The sequence below is a fragment of the Scyliorhinus torazame genome, chromosome 12, assembly GCF_047496885.1.
Source record: "Scyliorhinus torazame isolate Kashiwa2021f chromosome 12, sScyTor2.1, whole genome shotgun sequence".
Taxonomy (NCBI): Eukaryota; Metazoa; Chordata; class Chondrichthyes; order Carcharhiniformes; family Scyliorhinidae; genus Scyliorhinus; species Scyliorhinus torazame.
The window spans coordinates 174290226-174306777 of NC_092718.1; the positions used below are offsets into that span (position 1 = coordinate 174290226).

The 16552-nt window shown below is 46.7% G+C and overlaps 1 protein-coding gene across 1 annotated transcript in view; it reads right to left on the bottom strand.

Moving 5' to 3' along the window:
* The window catches only part of LOC140387114 (eosinophil peroxidase-like), a 221004-nt gene that overhangs the window by 191970 nt on the left and 12482 nt on the right, over positions 1–16552 (bottom strand). The window lies entirely within an intron of this gene.

The following is a 16552-nucleotide window of genomic DNA, read 5'->3' on the forward strand; positions in this document are numbered from 1 at the left end:
AATAAGCAGCAAGACTTTACGTCCTTCCTGCATCAAAAACAATGGCCACAGGTTTAATTACGCATTGCGATACCCGCACTTGTTTCGTAGAACATACAGTGCAGAAGGAGGCCATTCAGCCCATCGGGTCTGCACCGACCCACTTAAGCCCTCACAAATGCCCTAACTCATTAACCCAATAATCCCACCTAACCCTTTTTTGGACACGAAGGGCAATTTAGAATGGCCAATCCACCTAACCTGCACGTCTTTGGACTGTGCGAGGAAACCGGAGCACCCGGAGGAAACCCACGCAGACACGGGGAGAACGTGTAGACTCCGCACAGAAAGTGACCCAGCGGGAAATCGAACCTGGGACCCTGGAGCTGTGAAGCCACAGTGCTATCCACTTATGCTACCGTGCTGCCCCAATATTTTCTGTGCGCTGTTCAGTTTTATGACCAAATAGTTAAATAGGTAAAACCCGGTGTTCGGATTTGATTGATCTCTTATCTTGGGAGTTAATCCAAATGTGATGAGTTCCAGTTTCCTTCTCTGAATGTCACATTTACTCGTTATACCAGTCGGATGGTATGATATTTGCGCAATAGGTAATAATCAGATTGCAGGCACGCATATCTTGTACATTCAACCATACTTTCAATGAAAACAAGACTGCGCCCTGAATCCTCCTTAGGCAGACACTGCCTCTTCTGTGTCTACATTGGAAAGGAAATAATTGTTATATCTTTTAGTGTAAAGCGTTTTCAAAGTGAGAGCTGTCGGGCAACCCAGCCTTGGTCAGGTTGCTATCGTTTCTATTTGTTGCCTCAAGTAACCTCGGGCAGTGAGAAATAAAGGGAAAAGAAACTGAGATTTCACCAATTTTGCCCTAAATACAAATATAATTCTGTTTCGAATCCCACCAGTGTGGTGATGCAGAACCCAGAAGTACTTTTTCATAGAATCATAGAAATGCAGAAGGAGGCTATTCGGCCCATTGTGTCTGCACTGGCTCTTGGTAAGAGCAGCCTACCCAAGCCCCCGCTTCCACCCTATCCCCGTAACCAAACCTAGCCTTTTGGACACTAAGGGGCAATTTATCATGGCCAATCCACCTAACTTGCACATCTTTGGACTGTGGGAGGAAACCGGAGCATCCGGAGGAAACCCACGCAGCGCACTGAGCTGATTCTCATTTCCTACATTTGCTGCATCACTGGAGTATTTGTGGACATTTATCCATTTGGCAGGGAAGGGATTTTGTTTGAATCAATGTTATGCCATTGGTGTAAAGTCTGTTTCGGCCTACAAACGATAAATTCCTAAAGTTGTAACAGCCCCTACAACTGGCTCATGACTGGAGCCTGCTGGTAGTTAGACTTCCCTTGCCAATTAATGCCGACTTACAGCACAGTGCCTACGATGATCGGGTGGCATGATGGCACAGTGGGTAGCGCTGTTGTCCCACAGTGCCTGTTAAGTAATGGGTTAAGAGACATTGCAATTAGTTGTCTCATTTATGTTAAGTATCCATTAATTGACACTGATATGTAAAGGGGCTTCAGGTGGCCTCTGGGAGGTGGTGTGTTGTTAAGAGTTTTGTGCAGAGGTTGTGGAAGTGAAATAAATGGTGTTTGGTGAAAAGGAACAAGAACTTTAGACTCTTCATTTCACAGCAACTAAAACGGTTAACAATTGGTAGCAGAGGATGGTTGTTGTGCAAATGTGAAGGTTTGAAAGATACAACTTTTCCTGATCAAACCAAGGAGTGAGTGAGAAGGAAAAAAAAAGATACATGGCTGAACCCAGGATAAAGATGGCTGGATATGACTATCCTCCCTTATTTTCTGAAAAGGAATCGTATGACCAATGGAGAAGTGCAGTAGTTATGTGGACTAAAGTAACTGCTTTGGGAAAGGTATGGCATTGGCTCTTTCTCTACCACATGGCAGTAAAATCTGAAACAAAGTGCTTTCGGAGCTGGAATTGGAAGAGTTAGACTCAGAAGAAGGTCTGGAGACTTTATTACATTATATGGATAAGATTTATAAGAAAGATGGCTTGTTAAGTGCATATGAAGCATGGTCGGATTTTGATAAGTTCCGGAAAATGGAGGATATCTCCATGGAAGACTATATAATGGAATTTGGCAGATTATATAAAAGGCTGCAGAAACAAAATCTGGAATTTCCACAGTCTGTGTTGGCCTTTAAATTACTTGACTGTGCTAGAGTGAGCAACATGGATAGGCTCCTGGTTTTGACAGGAGTTCAGTTTACTGATAAGGATACCTTATTCAAACAGATGACAAAAGCTTTACAAAAGTTTCTGGGGAAACATTTGATTCCGATGGCTCTGATGACCCAAATAGGTCAGCCTGCAATAAGGCAGAATATGGAAGATACACTAGTAACTGGATGGCGAAATCGTATGGTTACGAACAGGGCTCAAGACTATAGATGGAGACCGAGACAAAGAAATTATGAAGACAGAAACCCAGTTAGAACCTACATAGGAAGATGAACCCCAGAAATGCACGGGGCATGATAAATCGATGTTTTCGATGTGACTCTCAATACCATTATGCTTTCAACTGTCCAACCCGTTATGATAGAGTGTTTGAAGCGACACATGACACGGAAGAGTCAGAAGAGGAAAAAGATAGTGACCAGAAAGAAGGCATTGTCCTATTGACAAGCAGTTTTATGCCGGTAATGAGGGTGTTGGTTGCAGAATCCTTCAACTGTGCTGTATTGGACAGTGGCTGCACATCTACTGTGTGTGGAATTGACTGGTTAAAATGTTACCTGGATTCTTTGAATGCCGAAAATCGTAACAATGTTAAGGAATTTGAAAGTTCCACAAGTTTCAGGTTTGGGGATGATAATACTCTGAAGTCGCTGAAAAGAGTGGTGATCCCTTGCAATATTGCCGGAGAGAATCATTTCATTAGCACTGATGTTGTATCAAGTGAGATACCTTTGCTTCTGAGCAGACCGTCGATGAAGAAAGCACACATGAAACTGGATATGGAACAGGATAAGGCAACAGTTTTTGGAAAGATGGTGGACTTACAATTTACACAGTCGGGACACTATTGTATTCCATTACTGACAAAAAAAATTTCAAGTAGAGTGGTTAAGGATGTGTTAATGGCAGTTGAAAATGGGACTTTAGCTGATAAAAAGCTTGTGGTATTAAAACTGCATAGGCAATTTGCACATCCGTCTCCTCGGAGGCTAGAAACATTTATTAAAGGATGCAGGGGTAAGGGATGACGACTATACTAAACTGATAGAACAGGTTAGTGACCGCTGTGAAGTTTGTAGGAAGTACAGAAGGACACCAGCACGACCGATAGTAACCCTACCTTTGGCCAGGGATTTTAACAACATTGTGGCCATGGACCTTAAGATCTGGAATAAAGAAAATAATATATTTATTTTGCATTTTGTAGATTTAGCAACCAGATTTAGTCAATCAACGATTGTACGAAGTAAAGAAAAGAGAGTAATTCTGGATCAAATCGTGGAAAAATGGATAGGGACAGGAATGGGTCCACCGGCAAAATTCCTTACGGACAATGGGGGAGAATTTGCTAATGATGAGTTTAGGGATATGTGTGAAAACATGAATATCAGAGTTATGAATACGGCTGCAGAAAGCCCATTTAGTAATGGTGTCTGTGAAAGAAATCATGCTGTCATCGATGACATGCTTCGGAACATTTTGGCAGATCGACCAAATTGCAGGCTAAATTCAGCTTTAGCATGGGCAGTACATGCAAAGAATTCATTGCAGATGTTTGGGGGCTATAGTCCTTATCAATTAGTGTTTGGTAGAAATCCTAAAATTCCGTCCATTTTGGATGACCAGCGCCAGCTTGGGAGGGGACTACAATTAGCTCTGGTTTTGCTGAACATTTAAATGCATTACATAGCAGTAGAAAAGCTTCTTTGGAAGCAGAAGTCTCTGAAAGAATTCGCAGAGCTTTAAAACATAACGTACGGCCATCAGATGCCGTTTTTCAGCAAGGAGGCATGGTATACTATAAGAGAGACAATTCTAATGAATGGAAAGGCCCAGGGACGATCATCGGCATAAATGGTAAAACAATTATTTTGCAACATGGTAATCAAACTGTTAGGGTACATTCAGCAAGGATAATGGGTACAGATTACAAATTTTCAAATTTAGACAGAGCAGACAGACATGACGAGGAACCAGAGTCATCTGGTACGCATGTGTTACAGAACTATGAGGACCAATTAACTGATATAGACAGGGTTTCTGTGGAGGAACACAACACTTCTGGTGAATTAAAACAGGCCATTTTTCCGAAAGGGCAACTGCCAAAAGTTGGTACAAAAGTGACATACTTGCCTGAAGGGTCTAGTCAATGGAAGGATGCAACTGTTATTAGTAGAGCAGGGACGGCCACTGGAAAGCATACATATTGGTTGAATGTGCAGCATTCAGGGGAAGGAGTCAAGACAATGGATTGGGAAAACGAAGTTCAAAAATGGAGGGCATAGAAACGCAGTGCCAGTTCAGATAGTACATCGGATAGTGAACAGGTCCACAGGAAAAGGTCGAGAACTATTGAAAGGACATCCCACAGCAGAAGGGAAAGATCAAGCAGTAGCAGTACAGAACGAGATACTAGGCGGGAGAGGGGACGTAGTTTATCAAGATCTTGGAACATGAGTAAGACTACGAATACTAATAGAAGTAGAAGCCCACATGCACGTGAGATTTTGGTGGCTTCAAATAAATTAGATGAAAAAGTTATTAAAGAAGCTAAACAGCAAGAATTGCATAGTTGGAGTGAATTTGGGGTATACACGGAAGTGCCGGATAGGGGACAAAGAGCTCTATCCCACAGATGGATTTGCACGGAAAAGGTTCTTCCGGATGGAACTTATAAGCCTTGTAGAGGCGGTGGATATGGCTTTTTATACAAGTATGATATTGACAGAAATTTTGGGATTAGGGGATTTGGGTGATATACCTATTGACTGTCACATTGACAATAAATCCCTGTGGGAAAATGTGCACTCTACAAAAAGTGTCAATGAAAAGAGGTTACGGATAGACATCGCAAGTTTGAAGCAGATGTTGGACAGAGGGGAAATAACAAAAATTAAATGGGTCGACAGGAGCTATCAACTGTCAGACTGTTTTACAAAAAGAGGGGCGAGTTCACAGAAACTTTTGGAGATTGTTAATGAAGGGAGCTTGTTTCTTTGACTGTTTATTTTCTTTCTCGTCCAAACCTGTGTGTTTTTGAGTTTCTTCAAATTTTGTTTTCACCTAAGTATTTTTTTTCTCCAAGGAAGGGGAGACTGTTAAGTAATGGGTTAAGAGACATTGCAATTAGTTGTCTCATTTATGTTAAGTATCCATTAATTGACACTGATATGTAAAGGGGCTTCAGGTGGCCTCTGGGAGGTGGTGTGTTGTTAAGAGTTTTGTGCAGAGGCTGTGGAAGTGAAATAAAGGGTGTTTGGTGAAAAGGAAACAAGAACTTTAGACTCTTCATTTCACAGCAACTGAAACGTCTGATAGTGCCAGGTACCCAGGTTTGATTCTGACCTTGGGTGCCTGCCTGTGTGGACTTTGCATGTTCTCCCCGTGTCTCCATGGGTTACCTCCAGGTTCTCCGATTTTCCGCCACAATGGATTGGCCATGCTACGTTGCCCTTAGTGTCCAAAAGGTTAGGTGGGGTTACTGGATTACGAGGATGAGATGTGGGCATGTGTCTTGGTAGTGTGCTATTTCAGAGGGTCGATGCTGACTCAATGGGCCGAACAGTCTCCATCTGAATTATAGTGATTCTATGATTCTGTCACACTTTGCGCTGTAATTAGTAAAAATGCGAGATGGAGCATTTGGAAACAGAGACACCAGGGCAAGCAACTGTGTATCTACTTAACCAATCAGATCAAAGGCCCAGGAAATAAACAGCACAAGGTTTGCACATGGAAGTGTAAATTAGAATGGATAAATTATTTTTTTTAATCATGAATTGTTTCCAATGAAGGGACAATTAAGGTGGTCAATCCACCTATCCTGCACATCTTTGGCTTGCGGGGGCGAACCCCACGCAAACACGGAGAGAATGTGCAAACTCCACATGAACAGTGATCCAGAGCCGGATCAAACCTGGGATCTCAGCACTGTGAGACGGCAGTGCTAACCACTGTGCCACCGTGCTGCCCTAGAGTGGATACATTCAATGCCAATCAAGTACAGAAACAAATATTGGAAGGGAAAAAAGGGAAGGGAAAAAAGGTTTTATTAAGAAAGAGGTGAAAAAGAAACAGAACAAAAAAATTAAAAATCCCACCAACAACAAATACAAGCCAGTATGCATTTGGTCTCTCCGATATAGAGGAGACCACATTGATGCCAGCAGCGAATGCAACAGACCAAATGCAGACTGGGTTATCACTTTGCTGAGCACCTTGGGTCTGTGCGCATTCAGGACCCTGACCTTCCCGTTGCTTGCCATTTTAACACAAGACCCTGAGTGAGATTTTTCCAGCCTCCCATTCCGGCAAGGACTGTGCGCCGCGCCAACCTGCGCATGCGCAGTGGCGCCGGCATCAACGAGGACACGCGCAGTGGCGTCAACGGCAACCCCGCATGCGCGGTGGCCTCCCTCAATGTACCGGCCCCGCGCAACATGGCACGGGATTTCAGGGGCCGGCGCATAAGAAAATAGGCCCAGGGAGCGAGAGGCCAGCCCCCGATCAGTGGGCCCTGATCGCGGGCCAGGCCCTACCGGACGCCCCCCCCCCCCCCGGGGTTGGAGCCCCCCTCCCCCACCCCCACAGACTGCCCCCCCCCCCACCTCCGACCCTGTGTGCAGAGTTCCCGCCGGCTGGGACCTGGCGTGGACGGCGCCGGTTGGACTCTGCATTTTGAGAGCGGCCGCTCGGCCCATCCAGGTGGGAGAATTGGCGGCCCAGCCGCCTAGAGCAGCCCGCAACCGGCGCCGCGCCAAACACGCCGGCGCCACTGGCGTCTGGTAGCTCCACGGAGAATCGGGTGGCGGCATCGGGGCGGCGTGGCGCGGTTGCGGGGATTCTCCGGCCCAGCGCGGGGCTGGGAGAATCCCATCCCCTGCTCCCATGCCCACATGTCTGCCCTTGGCCTGCTGCAATGTTCTAGTGAAGCTCAACGGAAACTAGAGGAACAACATCTCATCTTCCGGTTAGGCACGCTACAGCCTTCCGGTCTCAACATCGAATTCAACAACTTCAGATGATTAGCTCGACCCCACCTCGACCCCTTTGTTTTCATCCTGTTTCATTTTAACTGTCTTTTACCATTTCTTTCTTTCTTGTCTTTCTTTATATATATTTCCCTCCCATATCTTATCCCCCCTTTCCTTATTTTTTCTCCCCTTTGCTTCCCCTTCCCCTCCCCCCACATCTACATCTGTAACGGTGTTAGTTTCTCAGCTGTTTGGCCTTTCACACCTTTTGTTGTCTCTCGGGACTGCCATTAGCACTCTTTCCCATTGGTTTCTGTGGCTATTAGCACTCTGTTCCCTTGGTTTCTGTGGCTATGACTCATCTTTCATTCTTTCAGCCCATAGTACAAATATTTTCCACTTTCTTTTAGCTTTGACAAAGGGTCATCTGGACTCGAAATGTTCGCTCTTTTCTCTCCCTACAGATCATAGATTATCATAGAATTTACAGTGCAGAAGGAGGCCATTCGGCCCATCGAGTCTGCACCGGCTCTTGGAAAGAGCACCCTACCCAAGGTCAACACCTCCACCCTATCCCCATAACCCAGTAACCCCACTCAACACTAAGGGCAATTTTGGTCACTAAGGGTAATTTATCATGGCCAATCCACCTAACCTGCACATCTTTGGACTGTGGGGGGAAACCGGAGCACCCGGAGGAATCCCACACACACACGGGGAGGATGTGCAGACTCCGCACAGACAGTGACCCAAGCCGGAATCGAACCTGGGACCCTGGAGCTGTGAAGCAATTGTGCTAACCACTATGCTACCGTGCTGCCCCACCGTGCTGCCAGACCTGCTGAGATGTTCCAGCAGTTTCTCTTTGGCTATGGCACCACATGTTGCTCAGCTGCACAGGAGGGGAGAAAGAAGAGTGGAAGAGCAATCGTGGTGGGGGATTTGTTAGTTAGGGGAATGGGCAGGCCTTTCTATGGCCATAGATTTGACTCCAGGATGGTATGCTGTGTCCTTCTTCCCACTGAGCAACTGCGGGATGTTCATCTGAAGGAGGATGAACAGCCAGAGGTTGTGGTCCACATTGGTAGAAACAACATAGGTCGGAAGGAGGATAAGATCTTGAAATCAGATTTTAGAGTGTTCGGAAAGAAACTTAAAAAGCAAGATATCAATAGCAGTAATCTCAGGATCACTCCCAGTGGTGTTGCTCTGTTTACTTGCTATGAATATGACAGTTAATAAGGTCGCCTTTCTTAATCCTAATTATGAGCATACTTTCAGAGTCGCCAGGTATCTCTCGATACCGCCACAAGGTTCAACCCGAATACCGATCAAAGAGTCAATACACCAGTTAGTTAGTTCAAAGTCAATGGTATTTATTTACACACAGCTTTGTGTCGCTGCAAAACGTCTCTAACGCCTTTGTCCTGACTAATGGCTCGTGGATCGAACCAGAAGTCTCCTACTGCGCTAATCCGATGTGCGTAGTCTCCAAATGTGAGCATGGCGGGGGCTCATGCTGCCGTTGCCATTCTCCACACACAATTATTTACGGGGTTGAACAAAAGATTGTGGGAGCTCCGAAAGTATATCCCCAAAATTTGTTTGTCTGTCTGGTGTAGATCTACGAGAATGACGGGGTGTTTGGTTTTAATGTTTTCTATCTGAATCGCTACAGGGGCTTTGATGTGTCCCTGTTGCAAGTGTCCTGTGAAACCGCTGAGGATAATGGTGTCTGTGGTGAGCCATGTATCCCATTGGAACATTGTGGAGGAATTGAGCGTGGTACGGGAACCTCTTGTGTCCCAAAGAAATTCTACGGGGTGTCCCCGGACTGTGCCTGCTACTACCGGTCTTCCGGACTTGTCCCAAAGGGTGTCACAGACCCAAGTTGGGGTGTCCGAACACCGTCAATCGGTGCTGTTCATGTCTGCATTCTCAGAACGGGTGCAAACACTATGAATGGGCTTGGCTCTATTCTTATTCAGGGTATTTGCCTGCTGGTTTCGCTGTTGTTTCTGGGGGGCATTGCCCTCTCAGGCGTAATGTCCTAATTGTCCACAATTGTAGCACTCGTTGGGTGTAGGCTGCTGTGTGCTATTTCTTCCCTCGTTTACCCATGTGGGGTTCTGATGCATCCTGACTGGATGCATGTTAGCATCTGCCTGCTCTTCCTCTGCTTTGCCATAATCTGATTTTCCATGAAGGGACTGTTCCCAAGCTCGGGATAATCTCTTTAGTATCCATTTCTCATTGTGGGTCTCGTCTGAAGGGTCATAATTGGCGCTAGCTCTCTGACCAGCTTCGGTCGTGTGAGAGACGAGGATTCAAGTCCATTTGGCCATATTGTCTGGTGTCAAATGGGCGCAGGCCAACTCTCCGAATACTGCTGTGAAATGAATCCAAAGGCATCCAGCAAACGCTGTTGGGTGCTCGGTCTTTTTCTGCCTACATTTATTGAGGCCTTCTACAGGCTCTCCCTTATTGTAGCCGATCGCATCTAGGATTGCTGCATGAATTTCTTGGAGGGTGCCTCCTCCTAAATTTTGTGGGTCGGGAAGGGCTGCCACCACAGAGGGGTCAAGGCTCAAAACTGTGAGCTTCACTTGCTCTTTTTCATCCAGGACGTACATGGTCGCCTGTTGTTTAACCATTGCAAAATAATGGTGTGGGTCCGATGTGGGTTGGAACGGTGTTATCTTATCGCACGCATCCCTTAATTGGGTGACGGTTAATTGGGTGGTGTACAGAAAATCGGAGTCTCCATCTGTTGTGGCCCTGCGCTGTGTGGTAACAGGGTTTATGGGATTGTGCTCTGCCTGTGCAGTCGGGGGCGGGGGTGCTTTTCTTTTCTGAGTTTTATCCTGAGTACATGTTCCATGTACATAGCGGTGGGCAGTTTCATTTAACTCCTGCCAATCGGGGCCATTTTCCTGATCTAACTGGGGTCCAAACGTATTCTGGAAACCATTTTGTACAGAAAGCAGGGATTGCAGGTCTGCAATTTGCTTTCGGCATTTTGCGTGGTCTATCGAACTCTGCCTTTGTTCCGTCGTGGAACTGTGAAGTGCTTGTAGGGCTGCTTTTAAATCGTTACATTGTTTCTTTAATTGCTCGACTTGGTGTTCTGTCTCTTCTCGTACCAACACCACGCGTTGCGTGTCTTGGTAGGCCTTATCGTATTGAGACTGAAAGCTGCTTAGGTGAGCGAGACAAGATTGGTGTGCCCATTTGACATCAGCCATCTCCTTGTCCTTCGCCGCTAACTTCTCTCTAAGTTGCCTGTTAATCAAACAGGTGGACGTGAGTAAAGCCGTTGATGTGGTTTATATGGATTTCAGTAAAGCATTTGAAAAGGTTCCCCACGGTAGGCTATTGCAGAAAATACGGAGGCATGGGATTCAGGGTGATTTAGCAGTTTGGATCAGAAATTGGCTAGCTGAAAGAAGACAGAGGGTGGTGGTTGATGGGAAATGTTCAGCCTGGAGTTCAGTTACTAGTGGTGTACCACAAGGATTTGTTTTGGAGCCACTGCTGTTTGTTATTTTTATCAATGACTTGGAGGAGGGCATAGAAGGATAGGTGAGTAAGTGTGCAGATGACACTAAAGTCGGTGGAGTTGTGGACAGTGCGGAAGGATGTTGCAGGTTACAGAGGGACATAGATAAGCTGCAGAGCTGGGCTGAGAGGTGGCAAATGGAGTTTAATGCAGAAAAGTGTGAGGTGATTCATTTTGGAAGGAGTAACAGGAATACAGAGTACTGGGCTAATGGTAAGATTCTTGGTAGTGTGGATGAGCAGAGAGATCTCGGTGTCCATGTACATAGATCCCTGAAAGTTGCCACCCAGGTTGGTAGGGTTGTTAAGAAGGCGTACAGTGTGTTAGCTTTTATTGATGTGGAGATGCCGGCGTTGGACTGGGGTGAGCACAGTAAGAAGTCTTACAACACCAGGTTAAAGTCCAACAGGTTTGTTTCGATGTCACTAGCTTTCGGAGCGCTGCTCCGTCCTCAGGTGAATGAAGAGGTATGCTCCAGAAACATATATATAGACAAATTCAAAGATGCCAGACAATGCTTGGAATGCGAGCATTAGCAGGTGATTAAATCTTTACAGATCCAGAGATGGGGTAACCCCAGGTTAAAGAGGTGTGAATTGTGTCAAGCCAGGACAGTTTGAAGCGGCCTTCAAGTCACGCAACAACGCAGAATCGCCGAGCAGAAGCTTATAGCCAAGTTCCGCACACATGAGTGCGGCCTCAACCGGGACCTGGGATTCATGTCGCATTACATTCATCCCCCACCATCTGGCCTGCGAAATCCTACCAAACCTGTTGGACTTTAACCTTCTTACTTAGCTTTTATTGGTAGAGGGATTGAGTTTCGGAGCCATGAGGTCATGTTGCAGCTGTACAAAACTCTGGTGCGGCCGCATTTGGAGTATTGCGTGCAGTTCTGGTCGCCGCATTATAGGAAGGATGTGGAAGCATTGGACAGGGTGCAGAGGAGATTTACCAGGATGTTGCCTGGTATGGAGGGAAGATTTGGGGCGTCATTCTCCGCCGGCGGGAGTCTCCGTTCTGCCGGCACCGGGGGGGTTTCCCGATGGCGTGGGGCTGCCCCACAATGGGAAACCCCATTGACCGGCCGGAGTTACGGAGACTCCCGCCGGCCGGTCGACGCAGAAATGTGGCGGGGCGGGTAGGAGAATTTCGCCCCTTATGAGGGAAGTCTGAGGGACTTAAGGCTGTTTTTGTTAGAGAGAAGAAGGCTATGAGGTGACTTAATTGAGGCATACAAGATGATCAGAGGATTAGATAAGATGGACAGTGGGAGCCTTTTTCCTCGGATGGTGATGGCTAGCACGAGGGCACATAGCTTTAAATTGAGGGGAGATAGATATAGGACAGATGTCAGAGGTAGGTTCTTTACTCAGAGGTAGTAAGGGCATGGAATGCCCTGCCTGCAACAGTAATGGACTCGCCAATATTAAGGGCATTTAAGTGGTCATTGGATAAACATATGGATGATAAAGGAATAGTGTAGATGGGCTGTAGAGTGGTTTCACAGGTCGGCGCAACATCGAGGGCCGAAGGGCCTGTACTGCGCTGTAATATTCTTTATGTTCTAACTTTTTCGTACTTGCTAACGTCTCCCTCACTATTCTTCTCTCTGTCTTCAATCTCTCTGCGGAGCGTCTTCACGACCTCCTCTGTGCCTCGCAATTGTGCCAAGCAGGACACGATTGCCATCGGCTTACGAGCTTTCCCTCAGCTTTTCTTATGAATCTCGGTCAGGTTCTCCCACCAAGTATGTCCTATACGTCCGGGACCTGTTTCGTCGTTTGCACAACATTCGTTCCAAAGGGGCCATCCATTCCCTTTTAGATATTTCCGAATTTCCTCTTCCCATATGGGACACTGCCATGCTCTATTGGTCGCTGTGACCTCGAATTCCTGGGGGTTCATACGCCGTTCCATTGCCTTCATTGCCATCTCTACTGCTATCTATGGGTTTCTACCGAATTTGGAACAGGGGGGAATAAAGCGGTGATGTAAACATGAGTACGGCTTACGCTATTTTCCGATCTACAAAACACCCGACAGTTTTACGCAACAAAATGTATCAAGTTTATCTTATATCCCTTGTTAGTACGAATGCAAATAACACACTTCTGAATCTTGGTGGTTTGATCAATATTGGTCTTACGCTTGTGGTTTTTACTTTTTCCAATTGGATCTCTAATTCAAATTTGGGTTCTCTCGGAGTGACAAAGCCACTTCTAGGTCGAGTCTCACCAGAGTCGCCAGTCATGTTGCTCTGTTTACTTGCTATGAATATGGCGGTTAATAAGGTCGCCTTTTTAATCCTAATTATGAGTATACTTTCAGAGTCGCCAGGTATCTCTCGATACTGCCACAAGGTTCAACCCGAATACCGATCAAAGAGCCAATACACCAGTTAGTTAGTTCAAAGTCAATGGTATTTATTTACATACAGTATGATTTACTCTTGCACAATAATACTACAAGCTAAACTATCTCTATCGCTAACACCTATACCTATTTTCGGGTGCCCACTTAGGTCAGAGGAACAATGGCCGTTGTTCGGATCTGATGCTGTTGGGTTAGAAGAGGTAACAGGAGTACAGCTAAGATTGTCCGTCTGGTAGCGAGCGTTGACCTTGAACTTACTTGCTTCTGCTGATGCTGGTGGAAGGGTCCCTCCGCTTGAGAGCCGAATCCAAGAGAGTGAAACTTTGGCGGGGGTTCCTTCTTATACTTGGAGGAGCTTTGCGCACTTTTAGGCGGGCCTTAAACTTGGTCCCAATTAATTGGGAAGCTTCTTGATCATTGTCATCGATCTAAACCAATAAAGGGGCGGGTGCCTTGATGGCTGGACATGTTCTAGGTGGCCGCTGGCCTTGCTTTGTTTGTGTCTTTTGGTTGGGGTAGTGGCGCCGGAATGTCTGAGACAGTATCAGCTACCTGAGCATTAGTCCTTTGTTCCTCGGAGATGGGCCTTCAATATGTAAATCGACCCAGAGTTTCGATTCCGTCTGCTGACTGCCTTCCAAATATACATTCAGGCTCTGTGCCTGCTTGTTGCTTTGCATTGTCTGTATTTCCCTATAGGCTCTGCTACAGTAGTGAACTCGCCAACATTGAGGGCATTTAAAAGTTTATTGGATAAACATATGGATGATAATGGCATAGTGTAGGTTAGATGGCTTTTGTTTCGGTGCAACATCGTGGGCCGAAGGGCCTGTACTGCGCTGTATTGTTCTATGTTCTATGTAAGTGTCCATTTTCTACACTGAAAGTGGCCATCCCAGATGGCTACAGTGGCATGTGCTAGTGAGCGTAGGAATGGAAGGCTTAAATAATTGAACATGTGGCTGAAGAGTTGGTGCAGGAGGGCTGCATCACATTTCAGAAGCAACCGGGATCAGTTCTGGGACAGGTGGGACCTGTACAAGTTGGATGGGTTGCACCGCAGCAGGATTGGGACTAATATCCTCTTACGCAGATTTGGTAGTGCTGCTGGCAAGGGTTTAAACTAGAGTCTCAGGGAATGGGAACCTGAGAGGGAGATATGATTGGAGGGAAGCATAACTGGTAGCAAGAAGTAGAAAAGTAGTACCTAAATTTAAAAGATGGACGAAGCTAAAGCAAGCATTAAATAGTATCAGAATGGGGAATCATGTCAAAAAGACAAAGTTAAGAGCACTCGATCTGAATCAAGCAGCAATTCAATTTGAAAGCACAAATAGAGATAAATAGGTACAATTTAATTGCCATTTTTGAGATGTGGTTAGAGGGCGACCAAGACCGGGAACTGAATATTCAAAGTTATTTGTCATTTCGAAAGGATAGTCGGAGAGGATAAGGAGATGGGGCAGCACTGTTAATATACCAGATCAGTAAATTAGTAAGACAGGATCTTAGATCAAAGAATAAAGATGTAGAATCAATTTGGATGAAGCTAAGAAACAGCAAGGAATAGTAAACAGAGAGAGTTCTTTATCGACCACCAAACTGTAGTGGTAACATCAGGAACAATGTAAATCAGGAAATTAGAGCTGCAACGACTTTCGGTGGTGGTGATGTGCTGAGCGGATGCACATCAGGTGGCTCTCCTCCCAATTGGACACAGCGCATTTTCAAGGGTTTTTGGCTCAAAAAGCCACCCAAAACCCCTATAAACCCAGAAGGTATTAACAGTAAAGAAGTAGAAGGGAAGATGCCGGAAAACGGCATTTCAAAGGGCCGGCAAGAAGGCAGAAGCGGCGGAAAGGAGTGCGAGCAGCGAGCGGGTGGAGCAGCGGACTCACGAGCCGGAGGCCCCAGTGAACCAAAGGGTGGGGGCAGGACAGAAAGGGGGAGAATACGGGGGGGGACGGGGGGGTGGGGGGGGGGGGGGGCGACTAGGACAGTTACGGACCCAGAGGGATGGTACGTCATGGTCAGCGGGGTCCTGGAAGGACAGGTAGTACTGGTAAATGGGTATGCCACCAACTGGGATGACACAGACTTTTTTAAAAAGACCATGGCGGAAATTCCCGGCATTGACACACACCGTCTGATTATGGGGGGTGCCATTAACTGTGTACAGGACCCGCTGACTGACCGGTCGAACGGGGAAAAGGACAGGCATGGGTTAGGAACTGGGAGCAGTTATGGAGCAAATAGGGGTGGTGGACCCGTGGAGATTCCTACAGCCGGGACAAAAGGAATTCTCATTCTTCTCACAGGTGTACAAGGTATACACCCGCTTCGATTTCTTTGCAGTGGGAAAATCGGTGCTTCCAGGTATTATAAGTGCGAAGTACTGCATGTTAGTCATCTCCAACCACGCTCCGCACTATGTGGCTGTGACGTTGGAGACAGGCCATGCTCAGCACCCCACATGGAGGCTGGACATGGACCTCCTGGCCGACAAGTCCTTCTGCCAGAAAATGTCACAGGCCATCGGTGACTATGTGAGTAACAATCGGAACTGAGAGGTCTCATCCTCCACGTTCTGGAAGGCACTGAAGACTGTGATCAGAGGGGAAATTATAGCCTACAAGGCACGTAGAGATAGGGAGGAGAGGGAAGCCATTCAACAACTCCATCTTGGAGGTCGGCAGAAAGTAATCCGAGGCCCCAACCGCAGAGCTGCTGGTGGAGAGGAAAAGGCTAACCTGCTATCCACCAGTAAAGCAGTGTACCAACTCTGCCAGACACAGGGGACCTTTTACGAACACGGAGAAAAGGCTGGCCGCCTACTCGCTCACCAGCTGAGAAAACAGGCAGCCACAAGGGAAATTGCGCAGGTCAAGGATAGCAGAGGCAGAATGGTACCGAAATAAAGACGTCAACCGAGCATTCAAACCCTTCTACCAAGGGCTGGACACCTCCGCTCCCCCCCGACAGGGATGCGGGAATGAAACAGTTCCTCAGCGGACTGGAAGTACCAGCTGTGGGGGAGGATAGACGGGGGAGCTGGAAGTCCCAATAGACCTGGGACAAATCATGGAAAGCATCAGCTCCAAGCAGGCAGGGAAGGCACCGGGACCCGACGGGTTCCCGGCAGACTTCTATAAAAAATTCACACTGCCCTGGCCCCACATCTAAGGGACATGTTCGCAAACTCGCTGGCAAGGGGCACTCTGCCTCCTACACTAGCACAGGCCACAATTTCACTCATACCCAAAGAAGACAAAAACTCAACAGAATATGGATCATATAGCCCATTTCACTGCTGAGTGTGGATGCGAAAATACTCGCAAAGGTCCTAGCTAAAAGATTGAAGAACTGTTTACCAGCGGTGGTCGCTGAGGACTAAATGGGCTTTGTCAAGGGT